The sequence below is a fragment of the Tenrec ecaudatus genome, chromosome 12 (genome assembly GCF_050624435.1).
Source record: "Tenrec ecaudatus isolate mTenEca1 chromosome 12, mTenEca1.hap1, whole genome shotgun sequence".
In the NCBI taxonomy this organism is placed as follows: domain Eukaryota; kingdom Metazoa; phylum Chordata; class Mammalia; order Afrosoricida; family Tenrecidae; genus Tenrec; species Tenrec ecaudatus.
The window spans coordinates 112,406,166-112,423,331 of NC_134541.1; the positions used below are offsets into that span (position 1 = coordinate 112,406,166).

At 45.8% G+C, this 17,166-nt stretch overlaps 1 pseudogene; it reads right to left on the reverse strand.

Annotated features, from left to right (window-relative positions):
• Window positions 1-14,914: 14,914 nt before the first annotated feature.
• On the reverse strand, window positions 14,915-15,754 carry LOC142422875 (aurora kinase B pseudogene; annotated as a pseudogene).
• Between the last annotated feature and the right edge of the window lie 1,412 nt (window positions 15,755-17,166).

Consider the following 17,166-nt stretch of genomic DNA (forward strand, 5'->3'; position numbering starts at 1 on the left):
GCCTGGTAAGGAGGAGGAAGTGGGAGCAGCTGTGGCCGTTGGAGGATCTGCCAGTGGGTGTTGCTGCTGCCTTTGTGTTTAACCTGCCGAAGGTTCATTCCCACTCACATGACCTTAGAAACAGAAAACTTCCCCTAGCGGTTTCCGAGACTGTAACTCTAGACTGTAACTCTTTCGGGAGTTGACAGCCTTGTCTTTGTCCGCTGCAATGGCTGGTGGTTTCGAACTGCTGGCCGTGAGATTAGCAGCCCAATGCGTAACCATAGTGTTTCGAACATTCGGTCATAGGGTCGCTATGAGTATTCCGACGCCAGGACACCCAACAACAATATTAAGACGTTCGTGATCAACCTCCCGCCCACCTCTGCAGCGGTATTGACTGTTTACATTTTCCACGTAGTAAGCCAAACCAGATCCACTCTGGCAAGTTGATTCGAACTCAAGTATGGCCGAGGAGGACAGCCCTGTCAAGTGTCCATGGCTGTAAATCTTGTAGGAAGCTGACTGCCAAATCTTTCTCCCACAGAGTAGCTGGGGGCGATTCCAGTCACTGACCAGAAGCCAGGGCCTCTCAAACTTGACAATGCATCAGAATCTTCTGGAATTGCATCCTCAGGGCCTAATAGGAGTTCTTCCATATCCAGTGCCAATTCCCAACCAATTACCTTCCCTCTGTAAATTTTCTCTAATGCCAGGGTTGCCTCTGCCCAAGAAGCCAAAGGAGACAAGCCAATCCAAAGAAGCTGGCCACTAAGGCTTTAAGTCTTTTAAAATACACTGGACCTATTAATGGCTTGTGAAATGGTCAATTGTGACTGCTTGTTAGATTTGTGGTGTCAATATCTACAACCACGCCCGTATCTGGCCACACTTTGTAACCATGCAATTTCATGACATTGATGAGTCATCTTTTTTTGGTAAGGCATCTCTTTCATGAGCTTTATGTGCAACACATTTCTAATCTCTATATTAATTACACGTTGAAAGGACACTAGTTTGGGCAGGTGAAGCTTTAGGTTATTTTTTTTAATCTGTAATTAAAGAGCTGTCTTACTTTCCCACACACACCCCACAAAAGTGGGTGTGAAGAGACTTCCTCTTACATACTATGGCCATGTGGGGGGGAATCAGTCCCTGGGAGAAGTCACTGTGCTTGGTAAAGTGGAAGGGCAGCGGGAAGGAAGACAGCCTTGATGAGCGGCTGCAACAATGGACTCAAGCCCAGTTACAGTTGTGAGGGTGGCACAGGACCAGGTAGGGTATAGCACAGGGGTTTTGAATTGAGCTGCTAACCACAGGGCCAGTAGTTCAAACCCACCATCTGCTCCCAAGAGAAAGATGAGGTTGTTTTGCTCCCTCGGAAGCCCAGAAGGGCAGTTCGACCAAACTATCGTGTCCTATGAATCAGAATCCACTCAATGGCATTGAGTTTGGTTAGGATTTTTTGTTTTGTTTTATTGGTTTCTGAGTTTTAATTTGGCTACTAAAAATCTTCAAACAACACAAGTTGCTTGCAGAGGTCAGATATGCACCACCACCCCTTTTCAGGCACTGTAATAGACAGTGAAAAGAGAAGAATATCAAACTATCAAAAAGAAATATAACATTTGGGATCATTGGCAGTTTGAAGACTAGAGGAATGTTTGGTTTGATGATGTCATGGAATGAAAGGAGACACCAGAGGCCCAGGCAGGGAGACATGAAATCCAACAGAGGAGCAGCCGGCTGGCTTCCTGGCCCAGGGAGGCATAGGCCAAGGAGCCACGTGGCAGAGAGGCTGAGCCCTGGAAAGAGACCAGGTGGCTGAAGAAAGGGACTGCTGTGGACCAAGGACTGACTCCTTACCATTTACTTATTAATTCCCCTAATACTAAAAAAAAAGCTCAAACTCATTGCCAGTGAGTCTGTGTCGGCTCGTAGCGACCCTATAGGAAAGAGTAGACTGCCCCTTGTGAGTCTCCATGACTCTTTCCAGGAGCAGAAAGCTCTATCTGTCTCCTGCAGAGTGGCTGGTGGTTATGAACTGCTGTCCTTGCGGTTAGCAGCCCCAACATGTTATCCCTGCACCACTAGAGCTCCCAAATTCCCTAATAAACCTCTTTAATCCTAAGAATTGTCTGTGAAGTGTGTGCCCATTGCGATGAGTTCTCAAATCTAACAGAAGTGGAGGGTGGCGGGAGGTGTGGCTGGGTCAGAATGGGTCAAGGATGGAGCGTGGAGGCATGACTGAGCTCGGAGGCCAGTGGGGAAACCAGAGGAGGTCAGATAGGCTACCCTTCAAGCCATTTTCTCATGTGACATTAAGGATCTGTTAACTTTTACATTAAGTTTCTGCTTTAAAAACAGAAACTTGTGAACACAGCATTAAAAAGAAAACAGTAAATAGACTAAAAACCATCACATGCAGCAGAGAACAGAGGACTCAAAGTCCTGGCAGTGCCAGGCACGTCTGGGGAAAGGTCTCCTGAGCCATCGGCTCTGAGTTGCATCCAATTCTTGTGCTTCTGTTTGGCTTCCTGGGACAGCACCTCCAGTCGGCCTGGAACCTGCCCTCCTGCTTACCTATAGCACCTGCCACTCAGCCCCACCGGCTCCTGCTCCTGCTCAGTGGCCATGTCCTCTATCCAAGAGCAGGGGAAGGTTGGGCAGGGGAGGCAATTCGAAAGGCAAGACAGTTTGTGCTTCTCTACATAGAAAGAATTCACACGGCAGAAGCACGGTTGTGAATAAAAGTAAACTTCAATGAGTGAAAACAAAGCTTTTGACAGTATATTCTCACAGACAAGAGAGGGCCATCTCCAAAGGGTGAGGAGGGCTGAGGGGGGAGACCAGGACAGGAAAGGTGGTGGAAACAAAGGGGAGAATATGGGAGAAACAAGGGAAGAAGGTGAAGGTGGGGTTCAAGAGAGTGGCTTGAGGCATGTCTTGGCTTTTGCGCCCCGCCCCCCACCCACTGGGCTCCTCCCACTTCCATTTGGAAGGCGTGGTGGGTGTTTTGATGGAATCTTAGTGGATGTGTATGATGTACAGCATTGCTGGCTCCTTTTGCAAGGACCCCAGCTTTGGGTGGGCGTGTCTAAGTGTGCACGTGGCACAATTGGTCCTTACTGCGCATGCTTTAGGTCTTTACTGCCCATGGCCAAATTTTGGGTTCTTTACTGCACATGTCTCACTCTTCCCATAGCCTTCTAATGTGTGCCTGGTTTTTAGGAAGAAGGTTTTCATTGAGGGGCATGGCTAGCGGTTCTTCGTTTATTTGGCCTTAGGGGACCACCCTTTCCCCCTAAATCTCCTGGCATTCAACGCAAGCTCCTAATCCAAAAACTGGGCCCACCAGGACAAGCTTGAGTGCCTGAGCAACTTTTCCTGAAAACTCTGGGAGGAGAAAAGGGCTAGAAGCAGAGGTGTGAGTGAATTTTGGTGCCAACTGACCTCAGTTCAAGCCTACGCACCACAGTGTCCTCTGCCTTATCTTTGTCATCAAGATGGTGCCCATGGAATGAAAACACAATGGAATGTAGAATTCTAGGAGTGTTACAGACATACACAGCCCTGTTCTGAATACCTGACTCATGAAAACCTGACAACAGTACAATGGGGGGAGGAGGGTACATGTTACACTTAAGGAGACAGACAGTTGAAAAGACAGCACCAATAAAAGGCACACTTATTTTATTCTGGTTTGTTTGTTTTAGGACATGTTCTTGTTAAAGTCATTTATGTTCAATAATCCCTTCTTTTCATATTAGTATTTAGAGGCAATACAAGACAAATGTAAAAAGATAGAACATTTTTAACCATTGAAAAGGTTTGAAAGATAATGTATCCTGATTTGGTTGGTGCTATAGTTTATTGTGCCAGCCTGGCCGATAAACACAAGTAGGATTAACTGAAGGGCAGAGGGATAAATGGCTTGCTTGTTCTGTGCCTCAGTTTAAAGGGGTACCCTACCTGTGGGATGCCTAGCCTGTGGACTGTGTCGCTGTAAGTTGAGGTCCCTTTAAGCCCACACGATTGGAATGTTCATCTCTGGAGCTGGGGACTGACAGTTGATGACAGTTGGGGACCTGCCCTGCAGTTTGCTGCCTGGGTATATATAGCCCAGCTCTCTCTAGAGTAAGCTGCATGAAGAAGTGGCCCAAATGCCAACAGTCTCCACTCCTGTCACATTGCCTCCTTTCTCCCAGTCTGCACCTATGGCCTCCTGGGGAGTTCCTTACCATACTTTAAGTGAAGACCAAAAAAGTCATGCTTGGTTTACGATATGCAGGTGCCACTCGTAAGTGGACAGCAGCAGCACTACAGCCCCTTTCTGGGATCTCCCTAAAGGACGGTGGTGACGGGAAATCTTCCCAATGGGCAGAACTTCGAGCAGTGCATCTGGCCGTTCAGTTTGCATATAAGGAAAAATGGCCAGATGTGAGATTATATACTGATTCATGGGCTGTGGCTAATGGCTTGGCTGGATGGTCAGGGAATTGGAAGGACCATGATTGGAAAATTGGTGACTAGGTGGTGTGGGGAAGAGGTATGTGGACAGACCTCTCTGAATGGGCCAAGAAAGTAAAGTTAATTGTATCTCACGTGAACGCTCACCAAAGGATCACCTCTGAAGAGGAGACTTTAATAATCAAGTGGATAAGATGACACGCGCTGTGGAGACTGGTCCTCCTCTTTCCTCTGCCACCCCTGTTATCGCCCAATGGGCACATGAACAAAGTGGACATGGTGGGAGGGATGGAGGTTATGCATGGGCACAGCAACATGGACTTCCACCTACCAAGACTGACTTGGCCACTGCCACTGCTGAGTGCCCCATTTGCCAGCAACAGAAACCAACATTAAGTCCAAGATATCTAGAGAGAGCTGGGCTATATATACCCAGGCAGCAAACTGCAGGGCAGGTCCCCAACTGTCATCAACTGTCAGTCCCCAGCTCCAGAGATGAACACTCCAATCGTGTGGGCTTAAAGGACCTCAACTTACAGTGACACAGTCCACAGGCTAGGCATCCCACAGGTAGTGTGCCCTTTTAAACTGAGGCACGGAACAAGCAAGCCATTTATCCCTCTGCCCTTCAGTTAATCCTACTTGTGTTTATCGGCCAGGCTGGCACAATAAACTATAGCAGTTGGTTTTGATTGTGACCCCTTGATAAATCAGTGTTCCGCTCCCTATATCTTTTGTTTAGCATTGCTTTGCCCCATTAGGAGGTGTGACTTTGTTAACCAAACCAAAACCTACTGCCATCATGGATTTCAACTCATGGAGACTCTGTAGGACCGAATGGAAGTGCCGTGGGTTTTCCAAAGCTACCCTCTCTGTAGAAGCAGACGACCTCATCTGTCTCCTGTCCAGCGGCTGGGGGTTCACACCACTGCAATCTACAACTGCAACTGTAAGCCCCAAACCAAAGCCCCGGCTATGAAGGTAAATCTAACGCATAGTGACCTCATAAAGGACAGAGGAGAACTGCCCCCTAGGGTCACATTACACTTCTCATCCAGGGAGTTGCCCCTGGAATCTCCACTTCTTACAACAACATAATTATTACCTCCCAAGAAAAGATCCTCAACCTTCCTAATGTCGTGACCCTTTCTTTTTTTTCCTTTTTTTTCCAAAACATTTTATTAGGGGCTCATACAACTCTAATCACAATCCATACATATACATACATCATGTTGCGACCCTTTCATACAGTCCTTCATGTTGTGGTGACCCCCAACCATAAAATTATTTTTGTTGCTGCTTCATAACTATAATTTTGCTACTGTTTTGAATTGGGTGACCCCTGTGAAAGGGTTGTGCAAACCCCCAAAGGGATCACGACCCACAGGTTGAGAGCCGCTGTTCTAAGTCATAGTTTTTCAACCTTGGCATGCTTGACATTTTAACTTTGGGATGCTTGTCATTTGACGTGGGGGGGGGGCGTTTGTGCAGGTTAAACAATATTCCCTGCTTCTACCCACCAGATGCCAGTGGCACCCTTTATCCTAGTTCTGACAACAAACCATATCAACCAAGCCAGCCAACCCACTGCTATCAGTTGATTTCAACTCACCGTGACCCTGAGGCCGTACACTTTCCTGGGGCAGGATAGCCTCACCTCCTTCCTGAGGCAGCATAGCCTCATCTTTCTCCTGAAGAGTTGCTTGTGGGTTTGAACCTCCAACTTGATGGTTAGCAGCCCAAGGTCTGTCCAATTGCATCGCCAGAACTCCTTTAAACTGTCAACAGGTATTGCAAAACATATGAATGCAAACCTGCTCCCAGTTAAGAGCCAAAGGCTCTAACCAACATGCACTACCTGCCGCTCAGTCTGTTGAACTGTGTGGGCTTGTGTGTGGCTGTGACACTGGAAGTGATGTCACTGGTGTTTCAAACACCTGCAGGGTCACCCAGGTGAAGAGGTTTCAGTGGCGCGTCCAGACCAAGAACAGATGAAGAAGGAAATCAGCCATCCACTTTGGTGGAAATGTCTGCAGAGAACCAAATGCATGGCGTCGGAACCTTGTCAGATACTGATACCTGATGAGTGGAGGCAGAACCTTGTCAGAGATCGTGTCAGAAAATGAACCCTTAGGTCAGAAGTCATTCAAACTACGACTAAGAAAGAGCAGCCTTTCCGAATTGTAATTGGCCATGATGATACGGAGTGAAACATTCGGGAGTAAAGCCTTCACGACCTCCACTGGCTGATGGAGAAAGACTCGAAATGAGGGGGAAAAAACACCCGCAAATATCTACTAATAGTCAGAAATTGGAATGTACAAAGTATGAATCCAGGAAAATTGAAAGTTATAAAAATGAAATGGAACACAAAAAGAAGACATTCTGGGCATTAGTGATCTGAAATGGACTGGTATTGGCCAGTTTTAATCAGAAATTCATGTGACTTATGTGGTAGTTGCATCATTTCCTGTCAATAAGTCTGGGGGTAGAGGCTAGCTATCAGGCCACCGCCTGCTGATGCCTCCTTGTGGGCGTGGCCTTCTCATGAGGATTCTGGGAACTTCCTCTCTTTCTCCCTGGAAGTGGGACACGCATTCTCTCTCTGTCTTTGTCTTCCTGTTGACAAGCCACAGGGAGAGTTGGAAGAGCTCTCTCTCTCTCTCTCTCTCTCTCTTTCTCTTTCTCTTTCTCTGTCTTCTGTTGAGGAAACACACTCAGGAGCTGGAGGAGGCATGTGGAGATGCTTCTACCACCACTGGATCCACAAGACTTTCCACCCACTGGCCTGTGATCTTCCCGCATTTGGCATCACTGCAGGTGCTGCGTGAGTCTGAGAGGAATGTATGGACTAGTATGGGACATATGGGCTAAGATCAGACTTATATACTTAATCTGGACTGGGCTGGGATGTTTTCTCAATATGTAATTACGCTTTGTTTTTATTTTATCTATCTATTTACTTATTTATTTTTAATGATTTTATTGGGGGCTCATACAACTCTTATCACAATCCATACATACATCGATTGTGTAAAGCATATTTGTACATTCGTTACCCTCATCATTCTCAAAACATTTGCTCTCCACGTAAGCCCCTGGCATCAGCTCCTCATTTTACCCCTTCCCTCTCCGCTCCCCTCTCCCTCATGAACCCTTGATAATTTATAAATTATTATTTTGTCATATCTTACACTATCCGATATCTCCCTTCACCCATTTTTTTTATTGTTTGTCCCCCAGGGAGGAGGTTATATGTAGATCCCTGTAATTGGTTCCCCCTTTCTACTGCACCCTCCCCCCACCCTCCTGGTATCTCCACTCTCACCACTGGTCCTGAAGGGATCATCTGTCCTGGATTCCCTGTGTTTCCAGTTCCTATCTGTATCAGTTTACATCTTCTGGTCTAGCCAGATTCGTAAGGTAGAATTGGGATCATGATAGTGGCGGGCTGGGGCTGTATGGGGAAGAACCATTTAGGAACTTAGGGGAAAGTTGTATGTTTCATCGTTGCTTGACTGCACCCTGACTGGCTCGTCTCCTCCCAAGACCCTTCTGTAAGGGGATGTCCAGTTGCCTAGAGATGGGCTTTGGATCCCTACTCCACACTCCCCCTCATTCACAATGATGTGATTTTTTTTTTGTTATTTGATGCCTGATACCTCATCCCGTCAACACCTCATTATCACACAGGCTTGTGTGCTTCTTACAGGTGGGCTTTGTTGCTTCTGAGCTAGATGACCGCTTGTTTACCTTCAAGCCTTTAAGACCCGAGACACTATATCTTTTGATAGCCGGACTCCATCAGCTTTCTTCACCACATTTGTTTATTCACCCACTTTGTCTTCAGTGATTATATCAGGAAGGTGAGCATCATGGAATGCCAGTTTAATAGAACAAAGTATTCTTGCATTGAGGGAGTACTTGAGTGGAGGCCCAATGTCCTTCTGCTGCCTTAATAATAAACCTATAAATACATGCACATGGATCTATTTCCCCATCCTCATAAATAAATATATTTACATATGTAAATGCCTTTATTTAGACCTCTATAAATGTCCTTTGCCTCCTAGTTCTTTCCTCTATTTCCTTTGACTTTTCTCTTGTCCCATCATGCTCAGCCTTCATGGGGTTTCAGTAATTCCTCTCAGTTACATTGCCCTTGGTCACGTCCTACCAGGCCTCCTACACCCTCCTCCCCACCGATTTGGATCACCTATTGTTCCCCTGTCCCTGGGTTTGTTAACACCACTTCCTTTCCCCCCACCCCCACCCCATGTCCCCCAGAACTGTCGATCCCCTTGTTTTCTCCATAACTGCTCTTTGTTATAAAGCGTTCTCTTTCACACATATGAATGTCTCTGGATTTGTTTCTCTAGTCAACACGGGCTAACACAGCTTCCTATGTCAGGAATGACACGATCCAAAAGAACCGTGTTGCAGTCCATCGTAGAGCAGCTACGGCATATGGAACAACGGATGAAGCCAAAGAGCCGAAGAGAACATCCCTAAGGGCAGCTCCAGAAGACAGAGTAAAATATTATAAACCAATGTGCAAAATCCTAGAGTTAGAAACCCAAACGGAAGAACACAGTCAGCAAATCTTATACTGAAATAGCTAAAGACGAAAAAAAAAAAAACAGGCCTCGTGTTGCAATATTGAACAAGTCTACGGGCAAACTTCACCCCTTATCTGTCTGTCTGTGGTACTGGGGTGGCTTGGGTGTTGCTGTGATGCTGGAATCGATGTCACCGGTGTTTCAAATGCCAGCAGAGTGAACAGATTTCAGTGGAGCTCAGAACAGACAACAAAGATGGAATCGGCTGCCCAGGCCAGAGGCAGTGGTGCTGACAACCTGACGCACAGCTGTGGCAATTTTCTGATACTGGAGGCCTAACAAACGGAAGCAGAACATATGGAGACAGTGTCAGAGGAAGGGCCATCAGGTCCGAGGACACTCAAACTGTGACTGGGGAGGAGCTGCTTTCTCTAAGTGGAGTCCTGCTATGGTGACATGAGGGGAGGAAAGCCTGTCGGAGTGGAACCTTCTGGATCTCCATCTGCTGATGGGGCATGACTCAAAGTTAGAAGAAACAACTGCAAAAAATATGCTGATGATCAGAATTTAGGATGTCCAAAGTATGCATCCAGGGACATTGGAAGTCATCAAAGTGAAGTGGAACGCATAAAGATTGATGTTCTAGGCATTAGTGAGAACTGAAATGGACTGGCACTGGCCGTCTTGAATGAGAAAATCGTGTGATTTACCTCACCAGGAATGATACAATCCAGAGGGATGCATTCATTGTCAGAAAGGACATTTCAAAGTCAATCTTGAAGTGCCATGCTGTCTGTAATAGAATTATACCTATCTACCATCCAGGAAATCAGATCAACACAACTATTATTCAAATGTATGCACCAACCACAAAAGCCAGTGATGCAGAAATGAAAGAATTTTACCCATGTCTTCAAACATGCCATCACGAATCAGTCCTAATGAATGGCAATTAGAATGAAAAAGTTGTAAATAAAGAAGGAATAATAATTAGAAAATATGGCCATGGGGATAGAAGTGAAGCTGGAGATCACATGGCAGAATTTTGCAAGATCAATAACTTCTTTATCACAAATACCTTTTTTTTTTCAATAACACAAAAAGCTACTATACAAATGGACTTCTCCAGATAAATCAAATTGACTACGTTTGTGGAAAGAGACGATGGAGAAGCGCAATATTAGGAGCTAAAACCAACCCAAGGGCTGACTCGATTGCACTTATATAAATTCAGGTTGAAGATGAAGAAAATTGATATGAAAACTGGAGAACCAAAATACAACCTTGAGTCTATTCCCCCTGAATTCTGAGAACATCTCAAGGGCAGATTTGACAGAAGCCCCGAGGAGCTGTGGGAGGATATCAAGGACATCATTCATGAAGGAAGCAAACGGTCATTAAAATGAAAGAAAAGATAAAAGCGGAGGTCAGAAGAGACCCTGAAACTTCCTCTAACTGTAGAGTCACTAAAGCAAATGGAAGACACGATGACGTCAAAGAGTCAATTAGAGAATTCCAAAGGGCATCTCCAGCAGACAAAGTAAAATATTATAACGAAATATGAAAAGACCTAGAGTTAGAAAAAAAACCAACACACACACATACACGCTCAATTTAAGATTGCCTGATATCTTAAACTGAACGAACTGAAGAAAAACTTCAAGCCTTGAGTTCCAATATTGAAAGATTCTTTTGAAGGAGACAGGAAGCATCAAGAAGATGGAAAGGATGCACAGCCACGGTATCAAAAAGAACGACTCGGCATTCCACCAGCTCAGGAGGCAGCATATGAGCACGAACCAAGGGGGCTGAAGGAAGAAGCCCAGGCTGCACTGAAAACATCAGCCCAAAAGGAGGCCCCAGGAGTGGATGGAATACCAATGGAAATGTTTCAACAAGCAGATGAAAGACTGAAAGCGTTCATTCACCTACGCTAAGACATTTGGAAGACAGCTACTTGGCCAACTGACTGGAAGAGATCCATATTTGTACCCACTCCAAAGAAAGAGGACGCCACAGCATGCTCAAATCATAGAACAATAACATCGCTATCACACAAGGGTTTGTTTTTGTTGGCTCCAGATCATCCAGGAACAATGAAAGCGGTACATTGATAGGGAACTGCCAGAGGTTCGGGACAGGTTCAGATGAGGATGTGGAACAAGGGATATCATTGCTGCTGTCAGATGCGTCTTGACTCAAAGCAGAGGCTACCAGAGAGATGTTTACTTGTGTTTTATTGACTAGTCAAAGGCATTAGACTGTGTGGATCATAGCAAACTATGGAAAGCCGTGAGGAGAATGGGAATTCCAGACGACTTCGTCGTGGTCATGTGGAACTTGAACATGGATCAAGGAACAGACCACGGGCATACTGCATGGTTTAAAATCAAGAAAGGTGTGCATCAGGGTTGAATCCTCTCACCACATATTATTCAATCTGTATGCTGAGCAAATAGTCAGAGAAGCTGTGCTACATGACAAAGAATGGGGCATTTGGTCTGGAGGAAGGTTTCCCAACAACCTGCAATATGCAATATGCACTTTCAGCGCCTGGCTTGCTGAAAGTGAGAACTTGAAGCCCTTGCTGATGAAGATCAAGGATTGCAGCCTTTGGTACGTATTACAACTCGATGGCAAGAAGACCAAAATCGTCACCAAGGGATCAAGAAGTACCATCATGATAGATTGAGAAAAGATGGAAGTTGTTAAGGATTTCGTGTTGTTCGGATCTACAAGCAAAGCTCACAGAAGCAGCAACGAAGAAATCAAGTGACACGTTGCGTTAGGTAAATCTGTTGAACAAGATCGCCTTAAAGTGTTGGAAAGCAAGATGTTACTTTGAGGACGACAGTGCGCCTCACCAAGCCATGGCACATTCAATTGCCTTATATGCATGTGAAAGTTGGGCATTGAATAAGGAAGACTGAAGAAGATTTATGGTGCTGGCAGAGGTTATTGAAAGTCCCACGGACTGTCAAAGGGATAAACAAATCTGTCTTGGGAGAAGTGCACCCTGAATGCTATATTTAGAGTCAAGGATGGCAAAGCTCTGTCTCACATACTTAGAACCTGCTGTCAGGAGAGACCAGCCCCAGAAAAATGACTCCGAGAGGCTTAATGCATCCATTGGTTTATTTTCTGTTCCTGTAGTTTGCTTTTACAGAATGTCCTCTAATGGAAATCATGTGACGTTTGTTTGTTTCTTGGGTGTGCCACTGAAGCAGGGTAATTGCACCTGATCATCTTAGATGGAAGATATTGTTATTCATAAACTATATGGACTTTGAATTTAGGAGTTTTTCATCTTTTCTTTAGTCTTTTACAGACGTAATTGTATTTTTTAGGTGGTCCCAGTTCTCTTGTTTGTCTTTTGTAGTGGGGGTTTTATTATATTTATTTTTTTGAGGGGTTTTAAAATTATCTTTGGTAGTGTGTTTATGCCTTGTATTAGGGCCCTTAAGTTTGTCTTTATTTTTTTCATGGATAATCTCTATAGTTCTACAGTTTATGTGTAAGTTTTTAATCTATCTTGATTTCTTTTTTTTATATGATACGAGATATGTGTCCTGTTTAATTCTCTTGGAGGTGGAGATCCAATTTTTCCAGCACCATTTGTTGAAAATACTATCCCTTCCCCATTTAATATGTTGTAGTCCTTTATCAAAAATCAGGTTCTGAGGGGGGGGGGACTGGTAATGGGACTGATAGCACCGATGACTGTATAACCCAACTCGATGAGATAGAACAACAGAGTTGTATGTGAGTGGAGATATTGGATTGTGTAAGATATGGCAAAAAAAAAACCCCCAAAACTATTATAGAAAAACAGGAATAAGGGTTCCTAGTGGGTCTGGTGGGGGAGGGAGAGGGCATAAGAGGGAGCTTTATATCAAAGAGTTCAAGGAGAAAGAAAATGTTTTAAAACTAATTGTAGTAGCAATTGTACAACAGTGTTTGATGTGATTGAACTATGGAATGTTATGCTATTTGTCAAAACTCCCAATCAAATGATAATAAATAAAATAAAAAAACAGCATTAAAAACAGGTGTCTGTATTTTATATCTGGGATCTCTGTTGCAATCCATCCATCTACATATCTGTTGTATCAATACCAAGCTCCTTTGATTACTGTGGCTGTGTAATGGGCTTTGAAACCAGGAAAGTAAGAGGCCCCCTACTTTGTTTTTGTGTTTTGCTTATCCCGTTTTTTTTTCTTTTCCATATAAAGCTGGTGCTTATTTTTCCCATTTCTTTGATGAATCGTGGTGGGATTTGCAATGAAATTGTGTTATTTTAACAGATTGCTCTAGATAGTATTGACGTTTTCACTATATTAAGTTTTCCTAACCATGAACATGGAGCATTCTTCCATTTATGTAAGTGTATTTTGTTGGTTTGGGTTTCTTGTAGTTTTCTTTGTTTTCTCTTTTGTTTCTCTGGTTGTTTATTCCTAAGTATTTGGAGGCAGAAGGACTAAGAAAAGGAGGGAGACATCCAAGACAAGATGTGCCCTTTACAACAGACTTTCCCTACAGAGGCCCAGGAAACCTCCTTCCTTGGCTGCTGAAGCGCACTGCTCGCCCAAGGTCATGCCCCTTTCCTAGGGGCTGCCCTCATCCAATGGCTAGTCTATAAACAACACCAAAAAAAAAAAAATAAACTCACTGCCATCGACTTGATTCCAATTCACGGTGTGACCCTTTGGAACATAGTAGAACTGTCCTTGTGGGTTTCCTAGACTCACTTTTTTTTAACCTGGGATAAGATTTATTGATGTACAAATGATTAAAGAAGCAATATATGTAGAAAAAGCATTACATGAAAGTCGATGTCCATTTATGAGACAAAGCCATTATTTACGAAATAAAAACCTTCAGCAAACGAGGAATAGGACAGGCCTTCCTGAAGCATATAAAAGGGCAAGATGAAGCTGTCTGCTCCTGTAAAGATCTACAGTCTCTGAAAGCCAATGGGACAGTGCTACCCTGTTCTACAGGGTCACTGAGTCAGAATCAACTCAAGGGCAGTGAGTGAGATCAAACCGCATGGAGAAACCTGGGAAATATTATGCCGAGCCAAAAAGGCAAATACAAAAGGAGAAATATGGTATGATTCCCACTTCAGTATCTAGAAGGCCGAGAGACAGAAAGATTAGGGTGATGGGGGTTGGGGAGAGCAAGGAATAGGGAGTTCTTGCTTAATGGCCGCAGCTTCGCTTTGGGAAGATGACTATTTTGGGAACAGAGTAGTGATAGATGCACAACATGAATGCCACTTGAAAGTGGCACATTCTATGTTATATATATTTTATGATTACATTTAAGCCAAACCAATCAACAGCAAACATCATACTTAACAATAAGACCAAAGCCAGGAACCAGACAAGGCTGCCCCCATCACCCCTGCTTCAATTCATCCCCAGAGCCCAGCACTGTTCACTGGCTCCTAGGATGGCAAAGGGGCAGGGGATGAGCCAGGGGCGGGAAAGACTGGAAGTCAGATGATCCAGAGAGAACAAGATGGAAGAGAAGGTGCTCAGAGATGGCTGGTGTGATGTTCAAGGCTGGGACTGCGAGCTCCCTCAGTCTGCCAGGCCCCAGGCTGTCAGAGCCAGACACAGGAGCTTGGAGGGAGCGTGATGAGGGGCTGTTAAGTGTGTTACCAGGGCCTGGGATGCATATCTGGGACCCTAGGTGGGCACCCCACCTCTCTCCCAGAGGGCACAGCTTCCAGTACCTATGGACATCTGCACACACCAGTATAAAAAAGGGATTGACTTTATTAAATAAACAAGAAGAAACAGGCCAAGGACAATCCCTCCCCACCTGCGGCCCCACCCAAACCTACACCCACACAAATAAATGGACACACAAAGACACTGAGTAAATAAATGACCGACAATTCAGGAGGCAGACTGATGTGCAGAGGCAGCACCCTCCAGAGAGTTGGCTCACACCCAAGGGTGGCCTGAGACCTGGGCCAAGGGCAGCCTTTCTGAAGGATTATGTTTGAGTAGCTTGGAGACGAGGTCTTGGGCTCCGGAGGGCACAGAGGTGGGGAACTTCAGGTCCACCTTGATGATCCGACAGCACATCTCGTTGTGGGAAGCGCTCTCGAAGGGCGGTTTTCCCATGAGTAGCTCGTAGCAAAGGACGGGATGCACCAAAGGTTCACTTCTCATTGTGCGTGCATCCTTCAATCATTTCGGGGGGCAGGTAGTCCAGGGTGCCACACATCGTCTTCCTCCTCAAGGAGGGGGTGTGTACCCACCAGCCGAAGTCAGCAATCTAGAGCTCTCTGCGGAGCCCCAGATTCTCGGGCTTGATGTCCCTGTGGATCACCTTCTTCCCGTGGCAGTATAACAAGGCATCTGCCAGCTCCTGCATGATCGTTTCCCCGTGCGGAACGTACTCCAGAATCAGGTAGATCCTCCGCTAGTCATAGAACTAGTTGTAGAGATGCAGGATGTTGGGGTGCTGCAGATGGGCCTGGATTTCAATCTCCCTGCACAGCTGGTGCTTCACACCCTCTTTCTCTATCTGCGACTTGAAGACGACCTTGAGCGGCATGATGAACTGGCTTTTTTTCTCCGGGGCCATGTACACGTTTCCAAACTTGTCCTTGCCCAGCAGCCGGCCGATCTCGAAGTGGTCAATAGTGAAAGACTGGGCATCCCATTGCTATTCTCGGCCGTCTTCTTCTGACCAGGGGCAGCTGTGGACAGGACTTTGGAGCGGCTCATGAGGACAAGCCCAGATGAGGTAACAGGATCCTTCTGGAAGACTCTCTGGGGCAGCGTGCTCAGGCCAGATTGAGCCTAGAGCTAGCGGCACAGCTGCTCGCCCAGCCTCCCCAAATATCACGCTGCCCCCTAGGCCCAGGCCCTTTCAAACCTGTAGACTGACTTTTTAGAGCAGGAGAAAACCTCAGTTTTCTCCCAAGGAGCCACTGGTGGTTGTGATCCGCTGACCTTGCGGTTGGTTAGCAGCTGACTGCATGCCCACTGTGCCACCAGGATTCCTCAAGCGCAAAACCCAGTGCCATTCAGCAGACTCCAACTCATAACCAGCCCAGAGTGGAACTGCCTCATGGTTTCGAACCGCTGACTTTCAAGTTAGCGGCACGATGTGTAATTGCTACATCACCAGGGCTCATGCCCATCCTTCCGCGGTATAATGATCTGATCCTCTCACCCTAACTTGGGGCAATTCTATAGGGATCAACTCAACTTCAGAAGTTCCTACTGGGGTAGGCTGAAGCCTTTGTTGGAACTGCAGAACCACCCGGCCTCTTTCTTCCCCTTCCATAGGTGGATCCCAAGAACTCACACTAATAAACCTGTGCGTTGGCCTCCCCTCCCCTTCCCAGAGGACCTGGTGACCAAGGAGAGATCCATTGCTTCTGGTCCCCTACCCGTTGGACTTCCCAGGTTCTGGGGTTGATGCAACATCTGCAATTCCAGAGCCAAGGAGGTTTCCTGCACTCACCTGAGAGAAAGCATGAGGCACATGAAGGGCACAGCCATGTCTCAAAATCCCCCAGAACTCCCTGCTCATCTGTACCATCACCTCAGCAGTGCTGCCTGTGCCGGCTGCCACTCTTGGCTTCATATCTGGTGCCCACAATGAACCGCTAGCAAGACAGGACCCTTGCCTAGCCCGTTGCTACCATTAACACTTGTAGAACGACTAGGGTTTTTCAGACCACAACTTTCCCGCAGGTGAGGATACTGACACTCGCAGTAAATGAAGTCACTGGACAAAAATAATTCGATTCTGAATGGTGGTTGGGATGTAAACCCTTCCCTGCCCTTTCCTCTAGATGGTGATAGAGAACAGGGAATCTTACAGGAGGATTGGTGGAGGTTGTCCCAATTTCTGCCCGGTGGCTTATATGAGGGGGCCTCAAGCAGTTTATGGGAAACATTGAATGAAAAGATAATGGATTTTCTGCACATATGTTATGAATCTCCCTCCTACAAGCTCCTCCCATTTATACATTGACATGTGGAAAGTTGTCAAGTGGAATTGGAGGGTGGGGGCAGGAGAACAACTGACGTCAGTCCTTTGGAGGAAGTAAAATGAATCCTCCCAGGTCAAATGGCATTCTTGTGCTGCTTCCAACGGGTTATTATTGTAAGAGGAAGGAGCGGTA